General features: G+C 43.0%; 1 protein-coding gene across 2 annotated transcripts in view; it reads left to right on the forward strand.

Annotated features, from left to right (window-relative positions):
• The window catches only part of LOC138349535 (N-chimaerin-like), a 109,095-nt gene that overhangs the window by 1,326 nt on the left and 89,679 nt on the right, over nt 1-18,090 (forward strand). The gene's annotated exons all lie outside the window — the stretch shown is intronic.

Consider the following 18,090-nt stretch of genomic DNA (forward strand, 5'->3'; position numbering starts at 1 on the left):
GAAGTATATGTAGTTTTTAAAGTGATAATTAATGGACACATCGACAAGTATGCAAAGGGGTAAAGTCAAATCGTTTACTTATTGATAAACTGTATATATTATTGGGTTGGGTTTTGAAGGCTTGAAAATTCATTTGTTGAACAGTATTGGATGTGCAGTGACCTGCATCTGGGTGTGAAATGGTTGAGCACGAAGTGACTTGTATCTTGCATCTTAATGGCATGTCAGTTTCACTTTTCAATATGTACAGTATGTATAAAACTTGCAGAATATGAAATATACCAGATATGATTTTAAAGGGGAGAATATTTCCCATTGCAAAATACATTAAGCCTCGTAGGGATATCGAGGGCCCTTAAGCCAACAATGAGCCAAGACCCAGGACTATTTTGGAAAAAATTGCCGAAGAGGACATATATTACCCAGGAGGAGAAGTCATTGCCCGGACACACGCCAATGAAAGATAGGCTAACTCTTGTGTTGTCAAAACAAAAAGATCAAAATGTTTATTCAGGTATAAGTACATACATAGAAGATGAGTTACAAACATAATGTTGGATTTATAGATAGATCTAGTACATACAATACCTAAAGCCACTAATACCCTCAGCATTTCGGGCAACAAGAGGCATTGTGTGATAATTGACAACTAATTTGGCAATTAGGCAATTGACAACTAATTGACAACACTTACATTGTGTGGTAATGTGAGTGGCGATTTGAAAATTAAACCCTTGCTTGTGTATCATTCTGAAAATCCAAGGGTTTTCAAAAAATATAATGTGCATAAAAAGAAACTGAATGTGATGTGGAGGGCTAATAGCAATATTTTACTGAGTGGGTGAATGAAGTGATTTGCCCTGCAATAAAAAATATCTGCAGAAGAAAAGTTTGCCACTCAAGGCCCTGCTTCTACTCAACAATGCTCCTACTTTTGCTCTAGGCTTGGAGGATCCATTGTTGGAGGAATTTAGTTTTGCTACAATAAAGTTCCTTTCTCCCAACACCACTCCTCTAATTCAGCCTTTGGACCAGAAAATCATTTCCAGTTTTAAAAAACTTTATGGCAAGGCACTTTTCTGGAGATGTGTCAAAGTGACTGATGCCACAAACCTCACCCTTAAAGAGTTTGGAAAAATCTTTTTCACATTATGAGTGCTTTAAAATTCATAGATAAAGCCTGGCAAGAAGTGACTCTTAAGAACCATGATCTCTGGCTGGAGAAAATTGTGGCCTGAATGTGTTCTAGAATGAGACTATGAAGGGTTTGAGCCTGAACCTGAAGTGTCTCTTGTTGAGGAAATTGTTTCTCTGGGGCTGAAATTGGGCTTGGAGTTAGATTACCTAAGTGTAGTTACAGGATGAGAGCTACGCTCGTGGTGTCCCGTCTTCCCAACATTCTTTGTCATATAACGCTTTGAAACTACTGACGGTCTTGGCATCCATCACCTTCTCACTTAACTTGTTCCAACTGTCTACCACTCTGTTTACAAAAGTGAATTTTCGTATAGTTCTCCGGCAGCTTTGTTTAGCTAGTTTATATCTATGACCTCTTGTTCTTAACACTTTCGCGCACCCTGCACGCCACCCCTCAAATATGCGATATGGGTCCCAGCGTTTCACGGGAGCACGCAGTAATTCTGAAAAGTGTTTACTCTCTTCAACTTTGTCACCTCAATTCTCGTCCTACGAGATTAAATTTGGTATCATTGTGTTCGCAATAGAATTCTCTACAGCACTAAATGCATATAAACTCCAAAAGCCCGGCTAATTACCCGCAGCAAACAGAGAAAGTGCGAACGAGTTACCCAGGAGCGTGCAAAAGCGATAAAATGTCCTCGACCAGGACAGCGATAAAATGTCCTCGACCAGGCCTCCACTCCCAGGAAGCAGCCCGTGACAGCTGACTAACACCCAGGTACCTATTTTACTGCTAGGTAACAGGGGCATAGGGTGAAAGAAACTCTGCCCATTGTTTCTCGCCAGCGCCCGGGATATAATCCAGGACCACAGGATCACAAGTCCAGTGTGCTGTCCGCTCGGCCGACCGGCTCCCTCTCCCTTAGTTGAAGATGGGCCACGTGTTAGCTGCGAGTGAGCGCCCAGACGCCTTCCAGCTACACTACCAATTCCTGCCCACAAATGTTTAGTATTATTACTTGTTGCTAATCTCAATTTTCGTGTTACAGCGCTCATTTAGGTATGAAATTGTTCCTAATAGAATGCTTTAGATGGATATGTGCATATAAGGGCCAATTGGAGAACAATATTGCCAGTACAATACGCGAAAGTATAAAAAAAAAAAAAATTACAAAATAATAAATTTTTTTGTACTTACCACCTCAGTGTTGTGTGTTGAACATGACATAGGCGTGTAGGGAAGACATAGGCGCGCATTTTAAAACCAGTCCCCAAAAAATCGGATATAAACCTGATTTTTGGCGATTATTTTAGTGGACGACGCAGTATTGCGTCATCCCCGAGACTACCGACAGTAAACTGACGACGCAGCATTGCGTCGTGCCCGGACGAAAGTGTTAAAGTTCCAGGTCTCAGGAATTCTTCCCTATCAATTTTATTGATTCCTGTTACTATTTTGAACGTAGTGATCATATCGCCTCTTTTTCTTCTATCTTCTAGTTTTTGCATATTTAATGCCTCTAACCTCTCCTCGTAGCTCTTGTCCTTCAGTTCTGGGAGCCACTTAGTGGCATGTCGTTGCACCTTTTTCAGTTTGTTGATATGCTTCTTAACCCCTTAACTGCGTTGCCTCCAAATGTGACACCCCTGCAGTGCGCAGGAAATAAATTCTCTGGAAAAAATTATTTTTTCTTTTTAAAGTGTCAAAAACCCTTTCCTCAGTATGGGTATGTAAAAAAAAAAGTCGAAATTGTACTTCCTTTGGCTGCTATGGGGTCCGGAAGTTGGGGCGTGACGTCATCATTCCCCGTGCGCCCGTGCCGTAAGCTCTCGGGGGCGGTGGGGCGCTCGGGGCGGGGTGCGCGAGTTGCCGCGAATATATTTTCGTTCATTTTTTGCGCACCTTTCCAAATACATTTTCATTGTTTTTATGTGCCAATCCAATGTATAATGAACACGTACACTATAATATCGCAGTACAACATCCGTACTGTCCGTAGACACTGTGTTACGTGCATGAAACTTGTGCACACATATGCAGCACATATTTACTATGTATCATGCTAATTTGTGTATACAGTGGAACCTCGATTAACGAGTGGCTCTATTAACGAGTTTTTCCAGTAACGAGCAACCCACTCGCAGCAAATTTGTCTCTATTGACAAGCTCACCTCTATTAACGAGCAAAACCACATGGCGTTTCCTAGCATCTCGCGGGTTCTCGCAAATTCTCGGATGCCTCCGACGCCAGTGTTGTTGTTGTATCGCACACGACAAGCATCCCTCTGGATTTTTTTGAGCTTTTCTTTGGGTTTTTAGTGGTTTTGCGACTACAATTTGTAACACATGATGTCTCCAAAGAAGCTGCTTGCTAAAGATAGTGTTGTCAAGAGGAAGAAACACACAATTACTGTGGATTTGAAGAAGGAAATTATAGCAAAGCATGAGTGTGGTGTCTGTGTGACTGATCTCACAAGGGAGTATGGCAGGTCTCATCAACAATTTACACCATTAGTAAGGGAATGAGGAGGTAAGGGAGGATGCTGCCTCTTCCACTGAATTCAGGGAAGTGTTTGGAATGTTTGAAAAGGTGAACGCATTCTTGGAAAAGCTGCCCTGATAAAGCAGTGACAACCCGGTGTGTGAAAATGGTTAATTAATTTATCACTTTGTGATAACACTTTATGAAAGTGTTATCACTTTCGCAGGTATATGTCGCTTGAACGTGACACACATTTTTATCTTGAATGCACCCAAACACCGCGCTCAAGCGTCATTTGAGCAAATATTTCTATAAAATCCAATTCTTATCCGATCGTCTTGGGGATTGTATACATGTTTGCCATGAAATTTCCTTTTTCTTTAATAACCACATTGCCTATTTGAGAAAACGGCATTGTATTGTAGCTTCGTGGTAAGACTATTATATTGTTGGCACAACGAGTGTAATCGATGTAGTTTTTTATTTGGTGCTGGTCTAACGCATCCTTGTGTGACATTTGAAATGAAATTTGGGTGAAATTCCCAAGAAGAGAGAGTCCGCCTGACTCAGAGGTGGATTCTCCTTCCACACCATAACCCCTCTCCTCCTTCCCACCTCCCCATCGTCTCCTTCCAGCCAGCAACTACTCTACATAAGGTAAAGTAAATATTAAAACACTACAACAAAATATTTATATTTACATGTGCAGTATTATATTTACATAAAAAAAAGTCATACAAGTATGGATGTTTTTGGGAGTGGAACGGATTAAATTTATTTCCTTTATTTTAAATGGGGAAATTTGTTTCTTAAGACGAGTTTTCCAGGTAACGAGCTCGGTGCCAGAACGGATTAAACTCGTTAATAGAGGTTCCACTGTATATACAATCTATTTACACACTATACACTGTCACACACTATATACATTCACCATCAACACATTCAGAACAACGCGTAGCAGGTGCTTCGTATGGGCCAATAGCAGCTGCCTCGTATGGGCCAATAGCAGCTGCCTCGTATGGGCCAATAGCAGCTGCCTCGTATGGGCCAATAGCAGCTGCCTCGTATGGGCCAATAGCAGCTGCCCTGTATAGGCCAATAGCAGCTGCCCCGTATGGGCCAATAGCAGCTGCCCCGTATGGGCCAATAGCAGCTGCCTCGTATGGGCCAATAGGAGCATTTGGCCATGAACACATTCAGAACACCTCGAGTGAGAGCAGCCACACCCAGCCAGTCTCCCTCACTCCAACATCTTACTCGCCAACATTGCTCCTCCCACCATATTGTTATAGTTCTTATTACACATGTTCTATATACCTATCTACATGTTTTATTTGCCAGAACTATGCAAGTAAGCCAGTATTGTGTCCAAACAGTACAGTGGCCACCATACACTGCATGAAAAATCACACAGCAGACGACGCTACGATTACGTCACCTCCCTCACCAAAATAGCTCCTCTCAACATTCTCCTGTTGCTGTTCTTACACTATATACACACACTATATATACCCATGTACATATGTGTTGCCCATAGCGAACCACTAAGCTAGTATGGTGAGCAAAACAAGAGTGGCAGCCACACACACACAATGAGGCTACCTCAATTCTCGCCCTCCCTCCCTCATCAAAATTCCTCCTTCCACAATACTACGCACAACGCTAATTATAACCACAATCCTGCTATTATCACAATCCTGGTCACTAATTCCTGTAAATGAATAATTGACCACACGTTTATTTTGAAAAGGAACCTAAGAAATAATTTGAAGATTCCTAGATGGATGAAATAATGCTGTGGTGCTGTGGCTAGCGCTGTGAACATCGTGAACAGCATTGAATCACTGATATTTGAACATTGTACCCAGTCATTATCACACTCAGGCTCTAATATAACACTATCATAGCTAAATAATACAAGTTATATATATATTTTGACATTATTAGGCGATGCTGTGGTCACATGCTGAACAGCAGTGCTGTGCGCTCATGCTGCGAGCGCCAGCCTTGGTTGCTCACACACTACTGAGGCTCCCACACCCGGGAATGTGGACCACGATTTTTTTTAAAGATGGCGTCTGTTTACAAGAGCCCTGAGGAAGCTGATGTGAACCCCATGTAGCCGTGGGAGTTTTGAATGGAACGTGAAAAATACAAATACCCGGAGGCGCGTTGCGCAAACCAGACGTGAGCCTGCAGGCGCGTTGCGCAGTTTAAGGGTTAAGATATGGACACCATACAACTGCTGCATATTCCAGCTTTGGTCTAATAAAAGTCGTGAACAATTTTTTTAGTATTTCTCCAACCATGTATTTAAAAACAATTTTGAGGTTAGAAAGTGTAGCATAGACTCCTCGCACAATGTTCTTACTGTGGTCCTCAGGTGACAGTTTTCTATCTAGAACCACCCCTAGATCCCTTTCTTTGTCAGAATTCTTTAAAGATTTTTCACATAATTTATAGGTTGTGTGGGGTCTATGTTCTCCAATTCCACATTCCATAACATGGCATTTATTCACATTAAATTCCATTTGCCAAGTGTTGCTCCATATACTTATTTTGTCCAGGTCTTCTTGAAGGGCATGACAATCATCTTAGTATCTTATCTTCCTTATTATCTTAGCATCATCAGCAAACATGTTCATGTAATTCTGTATTCCCACTGGTAGATCGTTTATGTAGACAATGAACATTACCGGTGCAAGAACTGAACCCTGTGGTACTCCACTCGTAACATTCCTCCAATCCGATACCTTGCCTCTGATTACGGCCCTCATTTTTCTGTCAGGAAATTTTTCATCCATGTTAGTAGCTTACCTGTCACTCCTCCAATATGTTCCAGTTTCCAGAACTACCTCTTATGGGGAACTCTGTTGAAAGCCTTTTTTAGGTCCAGATAGATGCAGTCAACCCAACCATCTCTTTCCTGTAAAATCTCTGTGGCTCGATCATAAAAACTGAGCAAGTTCATTACACAGGATCTTCCAGATCGAAAATCATACTGTCTGTCTGATATATCGTTTTCCTCCAGGTGTTCTACCCATTTAGTTTTAATTATTTTTTCCAATGTTTTGACTATTACACTTGTCAATGATACAGGTCTATAATTAAGGGGGTCTTCTCTGTTTCCACTTTTGTAGATTGGAACTATGTTAGCCTTTTTCCACACATCAGCTACAACTCCTGTACACAGGGATGCCTGAAAAATCAGTTGAGTGGAATGCTGAGCTCAGGTGCACATTCTCTCAGAACCCATGGTGAAACTCCATCTGGACCAGCTGCTTTGTTCTTACTGAGCTCCTTGAGCATTTTTTCCACTTCATCTCTAGACACCTCTATGTGCTCTATGTTGTTCCCTGGAATTCTTATTGTGTCTGGTTCCCTAAAGATTTCATTTTTTTACAAACACACTTTGGAACTTTAAGTTTAGTGTTTCACACATTTCCTATTCATGTTCCGTGAATCTATTTCCCATATTCAACCTCTGAATATTATCCTTTACCTGCAATTTGTTGTTTATGAATTTATAGAATAGATCTGGTTTTGTTTTACATTTGTCTGCAATCCCTTTTTCAAAATTTCTTTCTACCTCTCTCCTCACTGCCGTGTAGTTGTTTCTCGCATCTTTGTATCGCTGGTATGTTTGGGGGTTCGGCCTCTTCCTGTATTGATTCCATTTTTGTGTCTTTTGGTCTCTGGCCCTCTCGCAATTTCTGTTGAACCAATCCTGTTTCCTAGTTCTGCATCTTTGTTTTGGTATAAATTTTTTTGTGCCTTTATCATATATTTCACAAAACTTGACATACATCTCATTCACTTCCTTGTCTAGCATCAAGTCTGTCCAATTATACTCACTAAAAAAATTTCTAAAGTGGCCATAATGTCCTCTCCTGAAGTCAGGTTTTTCAACTGCTTCAACCTTCTTATTTTCTTCCAGATTATAACGCATTGCATACTTTATTCCCAAAAAGACATGGTCACTTTTACCCAAGGGAGGAAGGTACTGAATGTCAAATATCTCTTCCTCCTTCCTGGTAAATATAAAATCTAGCATGGAGGGAACGTCCCCTTCCCTCATCCTCGTAGCTTGTTTAACATGTTGATACAAGAATGTTTCCAGTATGAGGTCTACAAATCTACAGGTCCAAAAATCTTCTGTTTTAGCTTCATATGCTTCCCAGTCTATGGATTTCAAGTTGAAGTCACCGACTATCAACAGTCGTGATCTATCGTTATCCGCTCTCGCTATAATCTCTCTCATTATTATTATAAGACCTTCGCGTTTACTATCTAGCTCCTCCTTTGACCATGTGCTACTTGGCGGTGGACTATATGCATTTATGATCATTAGTTTATCATCCTCATGGCAGATCTCTAGTGCTATTATGTCAACTTCTTGTGGATTGGCAGTCATTATTTCTTTCACCTTTAGGTGTTCTTTCACCAGCACAGCAACGCCACCGTCTTAACTAATTTTTCTGTCCCATCTCCAAATTGAGTAGCCCCTTGGGAATATGACCTCATTTAATATAACATCTTCAAGTTTTGTCTCCGTGAGTGCAACAGTGTCTGGTGTCTGCAGCTGTATTACATCACTTAACTCCAGTATCTTCGATCGATTACCTAGGGAGCAGGTCGGCCGAGCGGACAGCACGCTGGACTTGTGGTCCTGGGTTCGATCCCAGGCGCCGGCGAGAAACAGTGGGCAGAGTTTCTTTCACCCTATGCCCCTGTTACCTAGCAGTAAAATAGGCACCTGGGTGTTAGTCAGCTGTCACAAGCTGCTTCCTGGGGGTGGAGGCCTGGTTGAGGACCGGCCGCGGGGACACTAAAAAAAAAAAAGCCCCGAAATCATCTGAAGATAACCTCAAGATAGATCTCATGCCATCTGTGTTGGTGTATGCAATCTTCAGGAACTTGTTCCCTTTCTCCTTATTTTTCACTCCCCCTCTCTCTATTGATTTTGTTGGTTTGCCTTTATGTACCACTTTACTGGTCTGCCTACCCCTATCACTTTGTAGAAAAAAGAATTGATTTCTTCTTCATTCCTGCTCTCATTTAAACTTTATCTGCCTCGGCGAGGTTCAGTTTCAGCTTCTCTGTCTTCTTTTGAAAGATCTCGTTTTAACGACCACACTTTCCCATCCTCATCACTTCGTAATTTTCTGGCATTCCTGAGTACTTCTTCCATCTGTTTAGCACTGTTTAGGGTGATCCTCAAAGGTCGATCTTTCCCTTTTACATGTTTGCCTATTCTCCTGTAGTCGCACACATTCTCTATGGTAGTAAGACCTTCTACGAGGCCAACAATTTTATCTACTACTTTCGCTTCTTCTACAGCTCTTTCTGACCTAGATATTATCTCCTTTTCTTTGCAACCAAAAATTATCAGGGATTTGCTCCGATCAACTGTGTTTTGCACCAACTTCGGGTTAGATGCTAATTCCTTTCTCACTTCCAGCCTAATGTTTGTTTTATCTTGGTTGCTGCAGTGTTTGACTTCCTTTACTGCTTCAATTTTTTCCTTCTCCTTGGCCACTTGTGCATAAGTGAGTTGCATATCTTTCTTGCACTGTTCTATTCCCTGTGTAACTTCCTCCATCTGTGCTGACAAAAGCTGTTTCTCCCGTTGAATTTCCTTACCTAACCTGTTGTAGTCATTTATGTTTAAATTTACTTTAACTTCTTCCAAAGCTATTTTTAAGAGTTTATTTTCTTCTTCCATGGCTTTGCAATTTGTTTCCAATTGATTTTTATCCTTGCACAAGTCTTTCACTACATCCTCAAGACATAAAACTTTGCTATTCAAATGGTCATTACTTTCTTTCAATTTACTAATTATTTCTACATGAGAGTTCACTATAGTATCTAATTTTACCAACTTGTTATGTAGACTACTAATTCAATGCTTTCTTCATTGAATCCCTCAAAATCAAGCTCTGTTTTGTTTTTCCCCTTGCCAGTGGCCATCTTGAATGTTCTTCTCTGCACTGTAAACACTAGGGCAACTTTTTCTCATTTGATTTTTCACTTCCCTTAGCACATTCCTGTTATCTCACCTATTTTTCAAAAGCACTATACCTTTATGTTCTCTGGGACACCACTCACTTTCATCAACCTGTACTACAATACTTAGGATTGTTGAGATATGCTGGACCTTTTGACCCTGATCAAATGGTGCTGATGTGAAGTTGGTGGAGGGACACAGTGAAGAACTGACCACTGAAGAACTCCCTAGCCCTCCAAGAGGAGCAGCAACAACAGACAGCTGAGGATGTGGCAGTAGAGAATGTCCCTTTCTCATTAATTAAGAAAATGTGTGCAGTATGGGAAGAACTGCAAAATTTTGCTGAAGTGACTTGCCCAGATAAAGCTGCAGTTGGCTGTTGCATAAACCTTTTTAATGACACTGTGATGCCTCACTACGGACAAGTGTTAAAACGTAGGAAAAACAAGTGTCTATAGACAGGTTCTTAGTGAGATAAATAAGCAGTGAGCCACAACCAGGCCCTAGTGGTATGCCTGAAAAACGTGAGAGAGAGAGAGTACCCCAGAAATGTTATCACTGCCTGATGTTATAATGGAAGTAGACTTGCCTTCCAAATACTAACCTCTCCTCCCCGTCTTCCATACGCCAACAAGAGTCCTCAATAAAGGTAAGATATACTGTAGTACAAAATATGAGTAGTATTCTGTATACAATGTATTTTTAAGTTAATATTTTTGTGTGTGGAATGGATTAATTCAATTTACATTATTTCTTATGGGAAAATTCGTTTCGGTTTACGAACTGTCTCTGTGAATGGATTATATTCGTAAACGAAGGTACCACTGTATCTGGATGTGAATTGATCAACAATCACCTGATCAGTTGACACAGATATGTCTTATGTAATAGTTCCTGTAATTTGGTCTTGGAAACAGTTTTTAATGATGGGAATTCAGTACAAACATTGTACACTATTTTCAATGTTGAGTCTTGTTTGTTAATTAGGCTATCAAAAGGGTAAAAATTAACTTTATTATAGTGAAATATGAATGTAGAGTGGCCATCACCTTAGGGTTGCAAATGTGTTGGACTCAAAACAATTGGGTCCTGCACACTTTACTAGGTTTGCAACACATCAGTATTTTGCCTATTTCAGGTGTCAAAATTTGCATCCAGGAAGAATTTAAAAAATTCTCCAATGTTGAAAAAAATTGAAATTTCAGCTTCCATCCTTTAAAAATTATTTATATAGTGTCGTATATACAGGGGTACCTCAGTTTAAGAGTTTAATTTGTTCCTGGAGACGGCTCGTGTTCCGAAAACTTGTATTCCGAAGCTAATTTCCCCATAAGAAATAATGGGAAATGAATTAATCCGTTCCTGACTACCCCAAAAACCCCACATCAAACTAAATTTGTATACCTAATTCATCTAAATAAACCTACAAAACTATGTTCAAGTTATTACTTACTGTTGAATGCTGTAGGCGTATGGAAGATGGTGAGGAGGGGGGAGGAGGAGAGGAGTTACTGTTTGGAAGGGGAGTCCCCTTCCATTATCACATCAGGCAGTGAGGACCTTTCTGGTGTGCTCTCCCTGGCACGTTTTATCTGAGTGCCACTAGGTCCTGGTTGAGGCTCACTGCTCGATTTTCAACTTGGTAGTTCTTCCCATACTTCACACATTTTCTTAATCAAGAAGGGACATCCTCTACTACCTCTACTCACAGCTATTTTCTTAGGTTGAACCTTAACAATGGCTTTCTTGAGACCCATGGCGAGATATATAATAACAACTTTTATGCTCAAATGGCCAAAAAAACGACATAAAACTGTAAATCCTTGTGAAGAGTTCAGGAGGGATAGTCACTGGGTGAGAGACAATGGTAAACTGAGGGGCGGAGGGGCGACAATCGCCATACCACCACACACTAGGTCGCCCTGAACGCGTATCAACAAACTCGCGTTCCGAGGTAACCCTCGCCTTCCAAGACATATTTTCCGAGGAAATCCTGCTCGTATTCCGAAAAACTCGCATACAGGGACACTCGTGTTCCAAGGTACCACTGTATATATATTTACCAGGTACCCAAAAAAGTCTGTAGTCAGTAATGAGAGAGAGAGACCCTTGTACAAATCTTATAAAGATTTTATCAGCTGGTAAGAGTAAAAATTGCAAAAATTTTCTTTGCTTTAGCATCCCACAAGGCAAATGTAGAGCAAGTTTTTTTTTCACGGGTGCAAAATCAGTGGACTAAAGAAAGGAACAAGTTGTGTTGATACAATGAAGGGTATTCTGAATGTACAGTACAACTTCCCAGGTACATCTTGCAGTGACTCCTTCACCTTTTCTGGGGGGAGCCCCGTCGGCTCCCCAGAGCTATCCCAGGCTGATATGCTAATGTCAGACTTTGGCATCAGTCATGTGTATGGAGTTCTTAGGCCTACCGGGGACCACGGCCAGAACCGGGCCCCCTCAGAGAGGCAAGGGGAGCAATGGCCTATAGAAGCCCCCGTGTAGTTGGAAGCATTCTATGTCTGCCATCGACCGGAACAGGCACCCAGAAAGGTAAGCGCCTCAAAACAAACCCCTATTCTGGTTAAAATTGCTACCAAAAACCGAACTAGTGGATAGAACTCCCCAACCAAAAACAAGCAAACTAGTGTGACGTCACACACCGCCGCACCGCTGTCTGCGCAGCTCCCCCCTCCCCGGGAGGGGGAAGGGGGAGCCCCAGACCCCCCGCGCCGGCTACCCACACCTCAGTTCTTGAGGCTGATGCTATCGGCGGCAGTATGAAGTTTCCTGGCGGTCCTTCCGTTTCTTTTTGCGTCTTCGTCGTGTTAGCTCCTTGTCTGTTCGGGTGGTCTTGTCCTTCCTCTTGTGGTTGTTTCAGGACCGTCATCTTATGCCTAACACTGTCGCTTCGTATCGTGCGGCGCTGGCGGAGCCGCTTCAGCTTGCTTTCGGTATCGATGTTACGTCTGCGCCGTTTCACAAGCTGTCTTGTGCATTGTTTCACCTCCGGGCCTGCTCATGCGTCGCCTGAGCCGTCCTGGTCTTTGGACAGAGTGCTCGCTTTCCTTTCATCTCCTCGTTTCGTTGTGGCCCCTTCGGTCCAGGATTGTTTTTCCAAGGCACTTTTCTTGTTGGCTTTGGCCTCTGGGGGTCGGGTAGGGGAGCTTCATGCTCTCCTCCGGCGCAGGGGTTTCTGCTCTTTTGGTCGTGGTGATTGTTTTGTTCGTTTGCAGCCGTCTCCTTCTTTTCTGGCGAAGAATGAGTCTGCTGCGTTCCGGAGGGGTCCATGGGTGGTTGATGCTTGGTTGGTCAGGCCGGGGGTGCATCATGTTTTGTGTCCGGTTGCGGCGCTTCGCCGTTATTTGCGCGCCACAGCTTCTGTGTCCGGGGACGCGCTGTGGGTTGATCCGGTTTCCCTTCTTCCCTGTTCGCGGGTTCGGGTCTCCCAGGTTGTCCGCAGGGTTATTAAGTCCAGCCAGCCTGCGGTCTATCCCCGTGCCCATGACGTTCGTAAGTTCGCGGCTCTTGCTGCCGTCTTTGGGAATATGTCTTGGTCTGATATTCGGGCGCGGGGATTTTGGCGGTCGAACAGGGTCCTGGCTGCTCGTTACCTTGTGAATGTCCCTGGGCCTCGTCGGGCCTGTGTTGCTTTGGGTCGGCGGTTGCAGCCAGTTGTCTCGGCTTCGAGTTGAGGAGTGAGCGACGACCACCTCCCGGGTAAGTCCCTCTTTTTTTCTGTCTGTGGGTAGTTAGCTCCGGGGAGCTGACGGGGCTTCCCCCAGAAAACCAGCGTTGAATGTAATGAAAAGCCATTTTCTGGGTGAGTCCCGGAGGCTCCCCGGCATCCCTCCCTCCCTCCGGTCGGCGGTTTTTCGCGTTTTTGACATCCAGCCTCAAGAACTGAGGTGTGGGTAGCCGGCGTGGGGGGTCTGGGGCTCCCCCTTCCCCCTCCCGGGGAGGGGTGAGCTGCGCAGACAGCGGCGCGGCGGTGTGTGACGTCACACTAGTTTGCTTGTTTTCGGTTGGGGAGTTCTATCCACTAGTTCGGGTTTTGGTAGCAATTTTAACCAGAATAGGGGTTTGTTTTGAGGCGCTTACCTTTCTGGGTGCCTGTTCTGGTCGATGGCAGACATAGAATGCTTCCAACCACACGGGGGCTTCTATAGGCCATTGCTCCCCTTGCCTCTCTGAGGGGGCCTGGTTCTGGCCGTGGTCCCCGGTAGGCCTAAGAACTCCATACACATGACTGATGTCAAAGTCTGACATTAGCATATCAGCCTGGATAGCTCCGCGGAGCCTCCGGGACTCACTCAGAAAATGGCGTTTCATTACATTCAACGCTGGTTTTTTATTAGACTTCCACATCACATACGTTTGGGATTTTGGAATGATACACTAGCAAGGGTTTAATTTTCAAATCGCCACTCGCATTTGAACACAGCACAAGCGTAAACCTGTCTTTCATAGGCTTGTGTCCGGGCAAGGATTTTCCTCCTTGGTAATGTATGTCCTCTTAGGCATTCTTTTCCAAAACAGTCCTGTTTCGTCACAAACACTTGTTGCGGTAGGTATCCCTCAGCCTCTGCAAACTCTTTAAATTCGTCAATAAATTGTTGAGCGGCTGGTTTGTCTGAGCTGGCGTCCTCCCCATGCCTCGCAACACTATGGATACCACTTCTCTTTCTAAATTTTTCAAACCAGCCCCTGCTTGCCTTAAACTCTTTCGTATCTGCATCACTCGTTCCAGGGGTTTTCTTTACAAGGTCTTCGTGCAATACCCTGGCTTTCTCACAAATGATGGCCTCCGAAACACTATCACCCCTTAATTCCTTGTCGTGTATCCAAGTTAATAACAACTTTTCCACTTCTTCAAGTATTTGTGGTCTCTGTTTCGTCATTGTTCTTATGCCTTTTGCCACTTTAGTACTCATAATCTCATTTTTCTTCTTAAGTATAGTGCATATTGTTGATGTGGCTTTGTTGTACTGCCTACAAAGTTCAATAACACGTGTACCATTTTCATGCTTCTGAATGATCTCGTTTCTCCTCTATTGTCATCCTCACATGGGCTTTCTTGCCTTGATCCTTACCACTGGCTTTCTTGGGACCCATGGTGAGATATATAATAACAACTTTTATGGTCAAATGACCCAAAATCCATCAAAACACTGAAAATCCGGGTGAAGAATTGACGTGGGATAGTTACTGGGTGCGAGGCACTGGTAAACTGAGGGGCGGAGGGGCGACGATCGCCGTACCACCACGCGCTATGTCGGCCTGTATGCGTATCAACGAACTCGTGTTCCGAGGTAACCCTCGCCTTCTGAGGCACATTTTCCGAGGAAATCCGGCTCATATTCCGAAAAACTCGTATACAGCGACACTCGTATTCCGAGGTACCACTGTACTGTTCACCGACAACTATTACACCAGCCCCTTGTTGACCAGATACATCCTTGCCTACAACATTGGCGTATGTGGCACTGTGAAGGCCCACCAGAAGGAAATGCCTGTGTTTGGCATAGGTATAGCAGTAAGTGATTGCCAGCTTTGCAAGTGTGACAATATGCTCTGTGCAGTGGAGGGACAGACGCGAGGTGAATATGCTGACTGATTCACACCGATGCCATGTTGGACAGTGGCAAAGTCCACTTTCAAATGCCTTCTCCATATATAAACCAGACTGTGTCATAGACTACAACGTGAACATGCGTCTCGTAGATAAATGTGACATAATGCTCAGCGACGTCGAGTGCATGCAGAAGTGTGTGAAGTGGACAAAAAAGTTCTTTTTCCACCTAATAGATGTTGCAGTGCTCAACTGCTTCAATATGTACCCGGTAATATCTGGCAGGAGACAGCTAATGTGGACATTCAGTGTTGCTGTTGTGTCTCAACTGCTCGTAAAGTATGGCAAGGTGGGCTCTGTTGCACCGCACGGGGTGCAAGCAACAATACCACACGCAGCTCCAAACAGACTGAGGGGTAACGAGATGTTCGGTGTCCACATGCACAAGTATATGCCAGGCACAGCATCACGGGATAGCACCATCATGGATAGATACCATCACAGGATGATGGTAAACGTGCCTGTATAGTATGCAAGAACCCCTACCCGAAGAGAACAAAAGCGAAGATGCACCAGCACCTGGTGTGTGGAGTGCAAGGTTCCACTATGCCCCATTGGCTGTTTCGCAGCATATCATCCACTCGCGGAGTTCTGAATGTGTTTATGGTGTGTGTATATAGTGTGTGATACTGTGCAATGTGTAAATAGATTGTATATATACATAAATTAGCATGATACATTGGAAATATGTGCAAGATATGTGTACACATCTGTGAAGCATGTAACAGTGTCTTTGGACAGTACAGATGTTCTACTGCCATAATATTAGGTATGTGTTCATTATACAGTACATAGGATTGGCACGAAAAAACCCAAAAAATGTATTTGGAAGTGTGCACAAAAAATGAACAAAAATATATTCGTGGCAATTCGCGCATCTTGAACTGGGCGCCCTGCTGGCCCCGGGAGCATACGCCACGGGCGACCAGGGAATGATGACATTACGCGCAAACTTACGGACCATATTGTGGCCAAAGTAAGTACAATTTTGAGTTGTTGTTAATATATCCATACTCAGGGAAGGGTTTTTGACACTTAAAGAAAAAAAAATTCCCGAGAATTTATTTTCTGCTCACAGGGGGAGGGGTGCCGTATTTGGAAGGTGAGTAGCACAGTGGTTAAAGAGTTGAGAGCAATGAAGGATGATAAGGAGTCACTTACAATTAATGTATTAAGTTTGGAGACATGTACACATTTCAGTGCAAGGAGCAAGGCAAATAGTTCGGTCTGAAGGGTAGAGGCCCAGTTGTTTATACGGATTCCTCACTCAAAATGTACGCCATCGCTCATTGTCAGGACAACTGCACTTCCAGCTGCACCGGTGGGGCGGTGTAGGGAACCTTCAGTGTATATGATTTGAGAGAGAGAATGCTCTGTGGACAGAGCATCAATATGGTTTAAGGCATTGAGGTTTGCCTCAAGACGAAGCAAAATAATAACAGCAAAACTCTTTGTTTATTGTTTTATGAACATAATAATTGAATTACTAATATGCACACAATACATCTGAGTATAGCAAAGACTCACTCATTTTATTATATAAATATATCACACTACACACTATTGAATAATATTATTGCCAAAAACAGAGAAAAAATCAGTCGGAGACATTGAAATAATTAGGTTAGGGAGGAGCCGGTAAATTAATAATTAGAGGGAGCCGGTCGGCCGAGCGGACAGCACGCTGAACTTGTGATCCTGTGGTCCTGGGTTCGATCCCAGGCGCCGGCGAGAAACAATGGGCAGAGTTTCTTTCACCCTATGCCCCTGTTACCTAGCAGTAAAATAGGTACCTGGGTGTTAGTCAGCTGTCACGGGCTGCTTCCTGGGGGTGGAGGCCTGGTCGAGGACCGGGCCGTGGGACACTAAAAGCCCCGAAATCATCTCAAGATAACCTCAAGATAACCTCAAGGTAATATTATCTGTTTGGCAACTCCCACCTGACTGCTCAGGGTAGAGCTGACCGCCTCCGATGGTGGCTCTGTCAACGTTACAATTTTGCCAGACTTCCCCAACCTATTGTGGCCAAAATATGTCACCTACGATTTTTTTATTATTTTTCCCGTGATTAGGGAACACAGATGAACACTTATATAAGATGAAACTTTTTTTTAATTTTGTTTTTTGTTAGGCCTGGCTGTGTTGAAGGTTATTAATAGGAGCAGCACAAGGTTTAATGCTAATGTTAATATTGTCTATCTGAGGTTGAATTTTGTTTGATGATATGCTTCCAAATTTCAAATAAAATGTAGTAGGTCTTTTCTATTTTTAGTGAGTTTGTCGATTGACATCCATGAGTGGACTGTTTAATTTGTTATTTACAACATTATTTAGTGTGTATTTAGTGTTCAGCAAATAATATTTAAGAATGTTAGAGACATTTGGCAAATCATTGATGTATATAAGAAATAGAAGAAGTCCTAGAATACTTCCCCTTGGCACTCCTATGGTTAATGGTAGAGTGAGGGAGGTTATATCATTGATACATATTGGTGTCTGTCACTAAGATAGGATCGAATATAGTTCAGGACAAGGCGTTGGATTCCATAGCGGTGAAGTTTAAGATGTAGTTATGGTTTACAGTATCAAAGGACTTTCTCAAGTTAATGAAGATCCCAATTGGGAACTCATTATTGTCAAGGGCTGTGTAGATTATATCAAGCAGACTAATAATTTCATCGTTGGTACTCTTTTGGGAGCGGACCCCCCCCCACAATAAAAAAAGAGAGTACCAAAAAAAGCAAAACAGGCAAAAAAAGTCCCTAATATTAATGAGACTCGATGTAGTAGGATGGTTAGCCAATGATAGTTTCCAATTGATGCAGGATAGT

The sequence above is a fragment of the Procambarus clarkii genome, chromosome 44 (genome assembly GCF_040958095.1).
Source record: "Procambarus clarkii isolate CNS0578487 chromosome 44, FALCON_Pclarkii_2.0, whole genome shotgun sequence".
Taxonomy (NCBI): domain Eukaryota; kingdom Metazoa; phylum Arthropoda; class Malacostraca; order Decapoda; family Cambaridae; genus Procambarus; species Procambarus clarkii.